At 39.0% G+C, this 13,468-nt stretch overlaps 1 pseudogene; it reads left to right on the forward strand.

Annotated features, from left to right (window-relative positions):
- Positions 1-1,748: 1,748 nt before the first annotated feature.
- Positions 1,749-13,468, forward strand: part of LOC134381762 (cytochrome P450 2C18-like) — a 34,148-nt pseudogene continuing 22,428 nt past the window's right edge.

The raw sequence follows: 13,468 nt of genomic DNA on the forward strand, positions 1-13,468 counted from the left end.
CTAAAAATTACCTAAAAATCCTATTCTAAGAGCAAAGGAAAACCAAGATTTCTAACTCACTACAAGTAGCCTTGCTGGATATACTATTTTTGCCTGACAGTTTTTTTCTTTTAGTAATTTGAATATATCATCCCATTCTCTTCTGGCCTGTAAAGTTTTTTGTTGAGAAGTCTGTTGTTAGTCTGATGGGGACTCCCTTATAGGTGACTTGATGATTTTCTTTTGCTATTTTTATGATTCTCTCTCTGTCTTTGAGCTTTGCCAGTTTGACTATAATGTGTCTTGGAGAGGATGTTTTTGGATTGAATCTGTTTGGGGATCTTTGAGCCTCCTTAATCTGAAGGTTTGTGTCTCTCCCTATACCTGGGAAGTTTCTGCTATTATTTCATTGAATAAATTTTCATGCCTTTTCTTTCTCCTCTCCTTACAGAACACTCATGATTTGGATTTTTGTGCACTTATGGTTGTTTGCTAACTCTTTTAGTTTTGCTTTTTTTTGTCCACCTGTGTTAAAAAGACTGTCTTCAAGATCAGAAATTCTTTATTCTGCTTGCTCTAGCCTCCTGCTTACACTGTCAATTGTAGTTTTTACTTCATTGAATGAATCTCTCAATTCGAGGAGTTTTGCTATTTTCTTTTTTATGGTATTTATTTCTTTGCAAATTTCTTCCTTCGTGCCCTAGTTTTTCTTATTTCATTGTGTTGTCTAACTGAATATTCTTATATCTCACTGAATTTCTTTAAGATTGTTACTGGAATTCCTATTCAGACATTTCAAGGGTTTTCTGTTTTTTGGGACCTGGTATATGAGAATTATTGTATTTCTCCGCTGGTGTTATGTTTTCTTGTTTTTTCATATTTCTAGTATCTCTGTGTTAATTTCTGGTCATTGTGTAAAGCAGTTGCTTCTTCTATTACTTCAGAGAAGGCTTTGAGGAGAGAGACTTTCTCCTGTAGGTGTGTTTTATATTGACTGTTGAGTAGGGTGTTTTAGTATAGGTTCTGGGTAGACACAGTATAGTCTCCGTGTGGGTACTTCAGCCATATACAGTGTTGGAGTTGTGTGTGAGTGCCTCTGTGACCTAGGCAATGGGGCATTTAGTGATTGCTTGCTGAGGTTAGAGACTCTTTGTTGGTTTTTTGAGGACACGGGTGAGGTCTTGAGTTCTTGGGAGAAGTGCTTGGGTGACTTATTGCTCTTAAGCTGTGGTAGGTGATGCTGGGTGGGCTTGTTGGCATCCCAGCTAGCATCCTGTGACTATGGTGTGTGCTGGGATATACTGGACCTCCTCAGTTTGATCAGGTGATCCTGAGAGGGGGTTCTGTTTCCTTTTTCCTACAGGCAGAAGCTCATCCTGGGCGCTTGTTTCCCCCAGTTGAGGGATGGATTGGTGGTGATTGGGAACTTTCTTCCTTACTCTATTTAGGTATACTGGATTTCTGCACTCTTGGGGGTACCATATCTGTTTCTCCTGGGACCAAGGCAGCTGCATGGGCTGTGCACATATCTCCCACCCCCAGGCATGCTACTTTGTGTGGCAGCGTATTTCCCCCTGGGGGTTGGGCCACTGGTTCACAGGTCTGCGCTCGCTCACCTCTTTCCCTGGGCTCTGCTGGTGACTGTCCTTGAGTCAATGCAGTCAAGTGGTTGTTGTGCCCCCTGCATGGCAGCAGTGGCACCGCAGCAGTGGTGGCCACTGTGGTGGCGGTGACTGCTGCTGTGGTGGTGAGCCACCCTTGCAATGGCAATGGCTGTGGTGGTGGTTATGCTGGAACACCTGCATGACAGCAGTTTCTACAGTAGTAGTGGGGGCTTCCCTTGGTTCCTGAGGTCCTGCCTGCTTCTGCCATCCATTGGCAGGGTTGTCCTTGGCTCCTTTGAAGGTTTGTTTCTTGTAGATATATTTGGAGCTTAAATCAAATTCTTATCCACCATTATTATAAAGTCTATGTATTGGCTTAGACTGGGTTTTCCCAGAAAGACATTATGTGGCATTTCTCCCTTTTTCCTTCATGGCTCCCCACCTTGTAACACTTCAAGATCACACCTGGTTTGGTGTCCTGACACCCTACAGAGACCAAGTTCCTAGAGGTCTCTAGCATCAAATTTCTGTAGAGAGCCCTCTGAGTTGGGGCCAGCTAGTGAAACTCACATTGAAATTCCACTGAAACTCACAGCTACATTCCTGTATATGACTGATACTTGGGATTTGGTCTTTTCAATGTTGTATTAGTAAAGAATGTACAGAGAAAGTAGAGCTGGCTCTTCTTAACATTTGAGTCAAACTCTTCATCATTACATTTGTTCGTATGCTCAGCAGTTAGAAATATCATTGAAGCCTTCCTTTCTTTGGCTACCAGAGTCAAGGGTAGTTTCAGGCCCAAAGACCCAATGATATTTCCAGGGACCTCAGGCTCTGTCCTGAAGTCCTGCTGTGGGTCTCAAGGAAGAGAAGTCTCCCCAAACAGCCTTCTGTTCCTGACATCACAGAAATAATGTTTTTCCTGTGGGGCTGGACCTCCATTCCTTCCTGCCCTCAATAAGTATACATTTTAACTATACGGTTTTGACAAATTTATGTACGTATAAGCTACCTGTAACTTTATATATTGATAAGATGCCTTTACATGTCTATAAAGTACTGTGTGTGTACGTATATATTGTATGTACACACACACACACACATTCATACACAGTAGTAGTCCTCAAAAAGTTCATGGAAAGATTCATGATATCTTTTCTTTTGTTTCATTTTCCTGGAAGTTGGCTGGTATGGGGATCTGAACCCTTGATCATAGTGTTATAACACTGTGCTCTAGCCACAAAGCTAAATGGCCAGCCCCATAGTATCTTTTTAATTTAATTTAATTTTTATTTTTGGCCACAAAACAAGTCTTAATATATTTATAAAGAGTAAGATTGTAGAAAATTATAGAAAACATGTCCTCTGACTACAATAACAGAAGGAAATTTAGAAAATTCACAAATGTGTGGAAATTAAACAGCACTTTCCTAAAAATAAACAATAGATAAAAAGAAAAATCACAGGGAAATTAGACAGTATTTTGAGATAAAAACCAAAGCACAATGTATCAAAATTTATAGGATGCAGAGCTCGTGCAGTGGTGCTTAGAGAGAAATTTACACTTGTAAACATCTATATTAAAAATAAGAAAAATCTCAAATCAGTAATGTAAACATCCACCTTAAGAAAACAGAAAAAGAAGAGCAAACATAACCAAAAGCAAATATAAGTAGGAAATAACAAAGATTACAACAGAAATATATGAAATAGGGAATTAAAAACAATAAACAACAAAACCAAAAGCTGATTCTTTAAAAAGTTCGACAAAATTTGCAAACCTTTTTCTAGACTGACCAAGAAAGAAAGAGAGAAGATTGAAATTACTAAAATCAGAAATGAAGCAGGGGCATTATTACATTGTCATTATGGTTTTTTGTGGTGGTAAGATTTAATTTTCTTTCTCTTGCTCATTTGTATTTTTGTTCTACTACTGGGTTTTGTTCTTTCTTGTGTATTCATGGCAGTGATTATTGTTTTTTGGATTCCAGATGCAGGACTTCCTTGAGGATTTCTTGTAGGGCTGGTCTGTTGGTGGTGAACTCTTGCAGTTTTTGTTTGCTTGGAAAATACACTATTTTTCTTTTATTTGCTGGCTATAGTATTCGTGGCTGGCAGTTTTTTTCTTTTAGTATTTTTAATATATCATCCCATTCTCTTCTGGCCTGTAAAGCGTCTGTTGTGAAGTCTGCTGGTAGTCTGACAGAGGCTCACTTATAGGTTGCTGGACACTTTTCTCTTGCTTCTTTTAAGATTCTCTTTTTGTCTTTGAGATTTTCCAGTTTGACTATAATGTGTCAGGGAAAGGACTTTTTTGGGTTGAATCTGTTTGGGGATCTTTGAGCCTTCTGGATTTGAAGGTCCATGTCTCTCCCTATACCTGGGAATTTTTCCACTATTATTTTGTTGAATAAGTTTTCCATGCCTTTTCCTTTCTCCTCCCCTTCTGGAACACCCATGATTCAAATATTTGTGTGCTTAAAGTTGTCTGCTAGCTCTCTTAGGTTTTCTTCATTTTAAAAATTCTTTTGTCCTTTTTTTTGTCTGCCTGAGTTATTTCAGAGAAACTATCTGCAAGATCAGAAATTCTTTCTTCTGCTTGTTCTATTCTGCTGTTTAAGCTATCAGTTATGTTTTTTATTTTGTTCTGTGAATGATTCAATTCCATGAATTCTGCTGCATTCTTTTTTAAGGTATTGATCTTGTAAATTTCATTTTTTTCTAGTATCTCTATATTGATTTCTGGTTATCTGATAGAGCAGTTGCTTCTTCTATTACTCTGGAATGGGCTTTGTTTTGCTGAAAGATTTTACTTTCACTTAGGTTCAAAGGATTCATTGGTAAAAGAAACCACTCATCACACTAAAAAGCCAGTTTTTGATATTTATTAAGATACAGCAATAAGCAAGTAAGCAAAGAAAGCAAGATTATGCAGGCATATTAAAAAATGAAGAGAAAAAGGAATTAAATAGTGTTTACATCACAAAATTGGGGAAATACCTACATCCAGATCCAAGAAGTGCTGGGAAGTCCTGTGAACAGCAATCTGCAGTATTCCCAATTGGGAATGTCCCGAGCAGTGCATCCATTCCACAGGTGAGACTTCAGAGAGTGGTTTGGGGAAATCTTGCTTATATCACCCAGCCAAGACTAATAACATTAGTCTGCATGTAGACATGCAGCTGTGGTTATTTTATTAATGCTTGGATCTTTTCTCACAAGCATTCAGGATGTTCTTTGGCCCTGGGAATGGCCAGGTTCCCAAGGTCCAAGAAACTCTAGGACTTAATTTCCTTCTTATCTTATGGTTACCAAGCACCTATCCTGTAAGCCTGCACACAGTTTCTGAGAGTTTGGCACAGCCTATGCAGGGTCATTCTTTGGTCAGAGGCCTACCAATGCCACTGAAGCCTGAACAAGATGCTAAACCTTAATTTTCCCAACAGGTTTTGAGGAGAGAGATGTCCTCTTCTTTTTCTGGTCTCCACTGGTAACTCTCCCTGTGTCAATGCAGTTGAGTGTCTGGTGGGCCACCTGCACAGTGGCTATAGCTACTGCTGTGATATCAAGCCACGTTTGCAGCAGCTGTGGCTGTAGTGATGGTTGTGGTAGGCCACCCACATGAAAGTGGTGTTTGGCATGCTCTATGGCCTTCTTTTTGGGTAAAGGGGGTGGCTGCCTTTGGCTCTAGCTTAGGATCCTGGGCATTATTGACTTGTCTGCTTCTGAGCCGAGGGGGCTGCTGCCCTCGGCTCCTACCTAGGACCCTGGGTCTTGCTGTCTTGCCTGCTTCTGGGCAGAGGGGGCCCCTGTAGTACCTTTTAATTCCATTTTTTCCATGAACTTATACAGATGTATATGTATAACTACAAAAACAATCCAGGTTATCTTTTTTATTACTTCCAAAAGTTTTCTTGTGTTACAGCCCAGTCAATCCCCACGCTACCTCCGGCCCCAGGAGCAACCACTGATCTGCTTCTTTTTGCCACTATAGATCAGTGAATATCAACCAAGGGTGAGTTTGCCCTCCAAAGGACATTTGGCAAGACCTGAGACATATTTCCTTGTCACACTGAAGGTTGCTATTGTAATCTAGTGAGTAGAGTCTCAGGATGCTGCTCAGCATCTCACAATGCACAGGACAGCCCCTCATAACAAAGAGCTGTCTGGTCCAACACAAGGGGTTGAGATCATAGAAGGATGTGAACACAAGGAGATGGGTTTATGGGGGCTACCATCAGATCTGTTTGCCAAATGCCCTATCCTCTGTCTCCTCTCCTTCAGGTATTCTAACTTTAGAACTTTTGAATGTATCCCTTATGTCTATTACTCTTTAATTTAGTCTTCCCATTATTTTTCTCTCTGTGTGTAGTTTGATATTTTCCTTGGACCTGTCTTTGAGTTTATTAATCTTATCTTCTTTTGTGTCCAGGCTGCTGGTAAAATCCATCCAGTGAGTTCTTAATTTCAGATATTGCATCATTCAGTTCTAGAATTCTTATTTAATTCCTTGTAATATCGCCAGTTGAAATTTCCCATGTTTTAATCTATTTCCCTTTGTTTTTTTAAGAAATATTAATCATGGGGGCTGATCTCTTCAATCCAATAAGGTTAAGGTATATTGGGTTGGGGCTGGGTTGCAATTTTGGTAAAACTCAGTTCACGTCTAGTTTCTTTTCTACAGGCATGGCTCTCCTTGGCTTTTGATTTACAGTCTGGTGAGTCTCTGTCTCCTTAGTCCTGAAAGACTGTGAATGATTTTATTTTGCCTTCCAAAGGTTTTAATCTAATTAGATTTTGAGCCTCAGATTCCCCTACAGCTTCAAAATCTGGCAAATACCTTGAGTTTGAGGCATTGTGTGTGTTCGATGGAGTCTTCTTTTAGCAGTACCTTGTTTTCTAAGTACTTTGAGATTATGGGAAATTTCACTCTGCTTTGTTGAGACCACCAGTCTAGCTCCTCATCTTTCCATTTGCAGCCACAAAATTCAACAGATGTCCTGTAGGGAGAATTGGATACATATTTGGGGGTTTGTCAAACTTTTAATCTGTCAAACCAGACTCAGCAGCTGTCAAAAGCCTTGCTGGCTATTTCTTTCTCCTTGTAGAGATCCTCTGGGGGCCAAGCCTAATCTTCAGTCTGTACCCAAAATTAGCAGATGCTCCTGGGGGAAAATGGCTAGTGCTAATCAGCTCACCTCCAAAGGGATTCTCTTCTGAAATTCAAATTCATCTAGTTGTAATTTTTCCTCAGTTTTCTGGTGTCTTTAAATAGTGACATGTAATTTATCTGGCTTTTTGTGGAGCAATGGGCTGCTCCAACCTCCTACATCTTACTCGAAAATGGAAATCCCATCAGTTTTTCTTTTAACTTCTCCATGTAGGTTTCCTGTATAGAACAGAGTAAACATAGCAGGTCTAACACTGCTTGTCATTAAAAAGGCCTACTTGCAGGGCTGGTCCTTGGCTGGCATCTGGGAACTTGATTGGTAAACAGTTCCCTACACTGGCATAAAACTTTCCCCAAATGTTAGGAGTAGCTTACTGGGCCTACACTGTACAAGCAGTGTGGTTTGTGGTGAGCCTGCTTTCCTTCTGAGAGTCCAGAATGTTGGTATATGCTAGGCAGAGTGTGTCTTCATGACCGGTCCTCAATAAAAAACCTGGGCTGAGTCTAATTAGTTTTCCTAATAGACAGCAATTTGCTCATGTTGTTACAACTCATTGTTGGAATTCAGTGCATCCTCTGAGACTTTACTGGGAGAGGACTCTTGGAAGCTTGTGCCTAGTATCTCTTAGACTTTGCCTCTTTTCTGTTTGCTGGTTTAGCTTCATAACCTTTCACTATAGTAAATCTTGGCTGTTGAGTATGACTACATGCTGAGTCCTTTGAGTCTTCCTAGTGGATCATGGGAGCTAGGGGCAGTCTTGGAGACTCCCAACAGAGTTCCAAAACATAGTATAAATAGATTCCCCTCCTCCTTGTATGGTGCAGGCTGTGGTTTCGCTTTTTCATGGTTGACCTTTTTCTCCCTAGTCAAGGCCCTTGATCAACACTGGCCAAAGGAACAACTCCATGTTTTCTAAAAGGCCTGGAAAACATATATCGGGTGCCTCTCCTCTTTCCCTTTGTGTTCGTCATTTTGGCGAATTACTGGAAGATGGCGGTTCCGGCCGAAAGGCCTGAGTAAGTCTTGATAATGGTTTAGGTAAATAAGTTTGTTAAAAGGGTTTTACAGTGAAAAAAATTAACTGGATTTAAAAACAAATTACGTGTGAGTTTTTCTAAAAATTAATGTCAAACGTATTCTAATACAGGGTTAAAACTTGCTCTCCTGTGGTGAAACAACCAGATTTTCTAAAAAACATGTGATTGCTCATAATACAAAATTGTAAATGGTTTTCTTTGTCTTTTAGATAACTGGTCTAGGGAGCTTACTTCATGTTTTATCATGTTAAGTTCTTGTGCTCTCTGCCTTTGAAGCCTTCTGTCACTTTGGTTTTATTTTTTGTAATAATTTGTGACCTTATTCAACTAAGTGTTTTAATGTTTTTGTTATTTAACACAGCTTTCCAACACTAAATTCTGAAAGTTTAAAATAACTTTGAGGAATTCCATTGGCCCTGGAGCCTCTCAAAGAATATATAAAAGATGTATCAAAACTAATTGGCTTTTTTAATAAATTAGACTATATGGGAAAGCATTGTCAGTACTGAAGGTGTTATGGATATGTGCTCCAAAATCTTGTAAGGTTCCTAAATATCTTTGTCTTGATATAAATGCTACCAGTCATAATCTTGGTTTAATTATAATTTTAAAATGTTATGTCTTCAAATATTTCATGAAAAACTCTGATAGGTACAGTTTCCGACAAACTTTGAGTTCATAGCTTTAAACTGAAGTACCGAAATTATAATAAAGAAACTGATGGGTTTGTGAATTGTTCACAAAGGTCAAAACAACAAAAGTTAATTGGTAGACTAATTAGAAGGAATTCTAGTTTTTTAAAATTTCTGTATTTTGAAACACTGCTGATTCTCTTAATGTTTTGCTTTCTAGATCTAAGAAAATCTTTTAAGGTATAACAGCTTGCTAAAGTATATGTTTATGAACAAAAATTAAAACACCTTTCTCTCTACTTGATCCCTCCAAGATTAAAAAAAAACTATTCACAAGTTGTTTTATGGCAAATACAGTTATTTGCATAAGTTCAATAAGGATCTGTTCTTTTTGTAACAGGACACAATTGGAAACACTGGTTATTTTACCAAGGCTTTGACTGGAATATCATACCTTCAGACATGACCAGATTGCCTTAAGGAATTAAGGTTGACCCTTTTATGGAGCCAATGAAAAGCCCCTTGGAGAGACTGGCCTGATACCTTGTCTACATAATTACAAGGTTCCTGGTCTTCCAGTAAGTAAAGAATGTAACTTTCTGACAGGCTAGAACCTTGATATTTTGGAGACTTCCAGAAGAGAGGAATTCACCCAACTCACACAGGTAATCAGAGAGTAAGTCAAATCCTTGGCTTGGCTTCCTAAGACCCGAGTGGCATTTGAAGGTCTAATCTGATATTCCTTATGAATGTCCCAGCAAAGACAACTCAAAAAAAAAAAAAAAAAAACTTACATGTTAAGCCATTACTCTTGCTGTACTTTATGCAAATAATCTGGCCAAAAACTAAACTTATTTTGCAAATAAATTAGTCTTGTCATAGATACCTTTGGTAAATTTGAAAAACTTGGAGAAAAATTATTTTTCAGAAAGAAACACTAACGCACCAGTTATCTGATTCTAGCCCTATGTTTTTAATCTGTTTGTAAAGCTTGTATCTTCCTGGCTACAGTTCCACGTCAAGATGGTGATAACCGAAGGATTCCAACCCAACTTTTCCTGAGAGGAACTAAGTCCCTATAAATCACTAGATCAGCCAATGAGAGATTTTATACCTCCAAAATGCAGGCAGGGACTATGCCCATGGTCCACAGGAAGTAGTTTCAGAAGAAAGAGACCTCCAGCCCCTTTTACCTTAAGAATAAGGAGGATAAAATCTCTCAGGGGGGAATGAGACAATAAGGCTAGGCCTGTAAACTAAACTGTTAGGTCTCTGAATCTGAGTGAAATCACCAAAGACAGACTCTGCCCATGGGGATGAAAGCTCAAACTTATGCTTGGTGGTGTGCAAAATCAAGGGCCTTATATGAAAACTAATGATTATGAGCTCGAAAATTCTATAACCCTCCTCCAAACTTCCTTGTCTTCCCTTTCCAAGGTAGTCCTCCACAACCGTAGAGGACTTGACCTCCTCTTCTACAAGGGGGACTCTGGCATTAAAGGAAAAGTGCTGTGTATATACAGATCATACTGGAGTCATTGAAGACTCCATGAAAAGGTTACGAGAATGCATCAGACAATGGCACTTAGAACAAGAACAGTTTTCTAACTTGTTTGAATCCTGGTTTAACTTTTCTCCATGGCTAACAACTTAATTTCTAGCCTATGGGACCACCAATAATTCTCCTCTTGCTAATAACCTTGGGACCATGCCTTTTCAACAAACTCCTCAATTTGATTCGGTCCCGCATGCAAGAAGTCAAATTACTGGTTCTCCGTTCCCAGTATGATCAAATCCCACTAGAAGATTGGGAACACATAAATTGGGGACCAAATATTGACCCTTAAGCAAAGATTTCATTAAAAAAATCCCCTTAAAACCAGTGGGGAAGGAAGTAATGTCCTTTTTCCGAGAGCAGGACCGACGCCATTTAAGATAACCCCTCCACTTTGTATCAACTCAGGTGGGAAAAACCTGGGTGGGAAAATGTGGGAGGGGCTGGGAGGAGTCATGCTAACTGCAAAATTAGCTTATGTACTGTTGGCTTGCTTGCGTTGGCTAATAACTGAGTCTGGTATTTGCAAAGAGCCCATTTCATCATTCAAAAGCGTTTATTTCTATGAAGTTCTAGAAGAAATCAAACTAATCTATGGTACTAGAATTAAGAGCAATGGTTGCTTCTGGGAATGAGGATTGACCAGGAGGGGGTATGAGGGAACTTCCAGGGGGATGGAATTGTTCTATATCTCGATAGGCTGTGGGTTACTCAGCTATCTGTGTTTGTCAAAACTGACTAAACTGTACACTCAATTTTTATCAGAACACCCCAGTGACACCTAAATGATGATGATATTTAAGGCCATTTCTAAAAGGAAAGTTGTTTCAAGTACCTGAAATAGCCTTTTCTTATATTTTTTCTGATCTAGTCTGACCACGTGTTTACCTGTACTTACCCTTTCCAGGCATAGTTGGGGTTTATGCTTTGCATTATGATTATATTATTAATCTTTTTTTAAAAAAAATTTTATTTTGTCAATATACATTGTGGCTGATTATTGCTCCCCATCACCAAAACCTCCCTCCCTTCTCCGTCCGCCCCCCCAACAATGTCCTTTCTGTTTGCTTGTCGTATCAACTTCAAATAATTGTGGTTGTTATATTTTCTTCCCCACCCCCCCGGTTTGTGTATGTGTGTGTGTGTGTGTGTGTGTGTGTGTGTGAATTTATATATTAATTTTTAGCTCCCACCAATAAGTGAGAACATGTGGTATTTCTCTTTCTGTGCCTGACTTGTTTCACTTAATATAATTCTCTCAAGGTCCATCCATGTTGTTGCAAATGGCAGTATTTCATTCGTTTTTATAGCTGAGTAGTATTCCATTGTGTAGATGTACCACATTTTCCGTATCCACTCATCCGATGATGGGCATTTGGGCTGGTTCCAACTCTTGGCTATTGTAAAGAGTGCTGCGATAAACATTGGGAAACAGGTATACCTTCAACTGGATGATTTCCATTCCTCTGGGTATATTCCCAACAGTGGGATAGCTGGGTCGTATGGTAGATGTATCTGCAATTGTTTGAGGAACCTCCATACCATTTTCCATAGAGGCTGCACCATTTTGCAGTCCCACCAACAATGTATGAGAGTTCCTTTTTCTCCGCAGCCTCGCCAGCATTTATCGTTCATAGTCTTTTGGATTTTAGCCATCCTAACTGGGGTTAGATGGTATCTCAGTGTGGTTTTGATTTGCATTTCCCGGATGCTGAGTGATGTTGAGCATTTTTTCATATGTCTGTTGGCCATTTGTATATCTTCCTTAGAGAAATGCCTACTTAGCTCTTTTGCCCATTTTTTAATCGGGTTGCTTGTTTTCTTCTTGTACAGTTGTTTGAGTTCCTTATATATTCTGGATATTAATCCTTTGTCAGATATATATTTTGCAAATATTTTCTCCCACTCTGTTGGTTGTCTTTTAACTCTTTTAATTGTTTCTTTTGCTGTGCAGAAGCTTTTTAGTTTGATATAATCCTATTTGTTTATTTTTCCTTTGGTTGCCCATGCTTTTGGGGTCGTATTCATGAAGTCTGTGCCCAGTCCTATTTCCTGAAGTGTTTCTCCTATGTTTTCTTTAAGAAGTTTTATTGTTTCAGGGTGTATATTTAAATCCTTAATCCATTTTGAGTTGATTTTAGTATACGGCGAGAGGTATGGATCTAGTTTCATTCTCCTGCATATGGATATCCAGTTATCCCAGCACCATTTGCTGAAGAGGCAGTCCCTTCCCCAGTGAATAGGCTTGGTGCCTTTGTCAAAGATCAGATGGCAGTAAGTGTGTGGGTTGATTTCTGGATTCTCTATTCTATTCCATTGGTCAGTGTGTCTGTTTTTATGCCAGTACCTTACTGTTTTGGTTATCATAGCTTTGTAGCATAGCTTAAAGTCAGGTAGTGTTATGCCTCCAGCTTTATTTTTTTTGCTCAGCATTGCTTTGCCTATGCATGGTCTTTTATTGTTCCATATAAATGTCTGGATAGTTTTTTCCATTTCTGAGAAAAATGTCTTTGGAATTTTGATAGGGATTGCATTGAATTTGTATATCACTTTGGGTAGTATGGACATTTTCACTATGTTGATTCTTCCAATCCAAGAGCATGGGATATCTTTCCATCTTCTTGTATCCTCTCTAATTTCTCTCAGCAGTGGTTTGTAGTTCTCATTATAGAGATTTTTCACCTCCTTGGTTAACTCAATTCCTAAGTATTTTATTTTTTTGGTGGCTATTGTAAATGGGCAGGCTTTCTTGATTTCTCGTTCTGCATGTTCACTATTGGAGAAAAGAAATGCTACTGATTTTTGTGTGTTGATTTTGTATCCTGCTACTGTGCTGAAATCATTTATCAATTCCAACAGTTTTTTTGTAGAGGTTTTAGGCTGTTCGATATATAGGATCATGTCATCTGCAAACAGGGACAGTTTAACTTCATCTTTTCCAATCTGGATGCCCTTTATTTCCTTCTCTTCTCTGATTGCTCTGGCTAATACTTCCAACACTATGTTGAATAGGAGTGGTGAGAGTGGGCATCCTTGTCTCGATCCTGTTCTTAAAGAAAAAGTTTTCAGCTTTTCCCCATTCAGGATGATATTGGCAGTGGGTTTGGCATATATGGCTTTAATTATGTTGAGATACTTTCCCTCTATACCTAACTTATAGAGGGTCTTTGTCATGAATGAGTGCTGAACTTTATCAAATGCTTTTTCAGCATCTATAGAGATGATCATATGGTCCTTGTGTTTGAGTTTATTAATATGGTGTATCACATTTATTGATTTGTGTATGTTGAACCAACCTTGCATCCCTGGGATGAATCCCACTTGATCGTGGTGAATAATTTTACGTATGTGTTGCTGTATTCTGTTTGCTAGTATTTTAGTGAGGATTTTTGCATCTATATTCATCAAGGATGTCGGCCTGCAGTTTTCTATTTTGGTTATATCTTTACCTGGTTTTGGTATCAGGATGATGTTTGCTTCATAGAATGAG

The sequence above is a fragment of the Cynocephalus volans genome, chromosome 7, assembly GCF_027409185.1.
Source record: "Cynocephalus volans isolate mCynVol1 chromosome 7, mCynVol1.pri, whole genome shotgun sequence".
Lineage (NCBI taxonomy): Eukaryota > Metazoa > Chordata > Mammalia > Dermoptera > Cynocephalidae > Cynocephalus > Cynocephalus volans.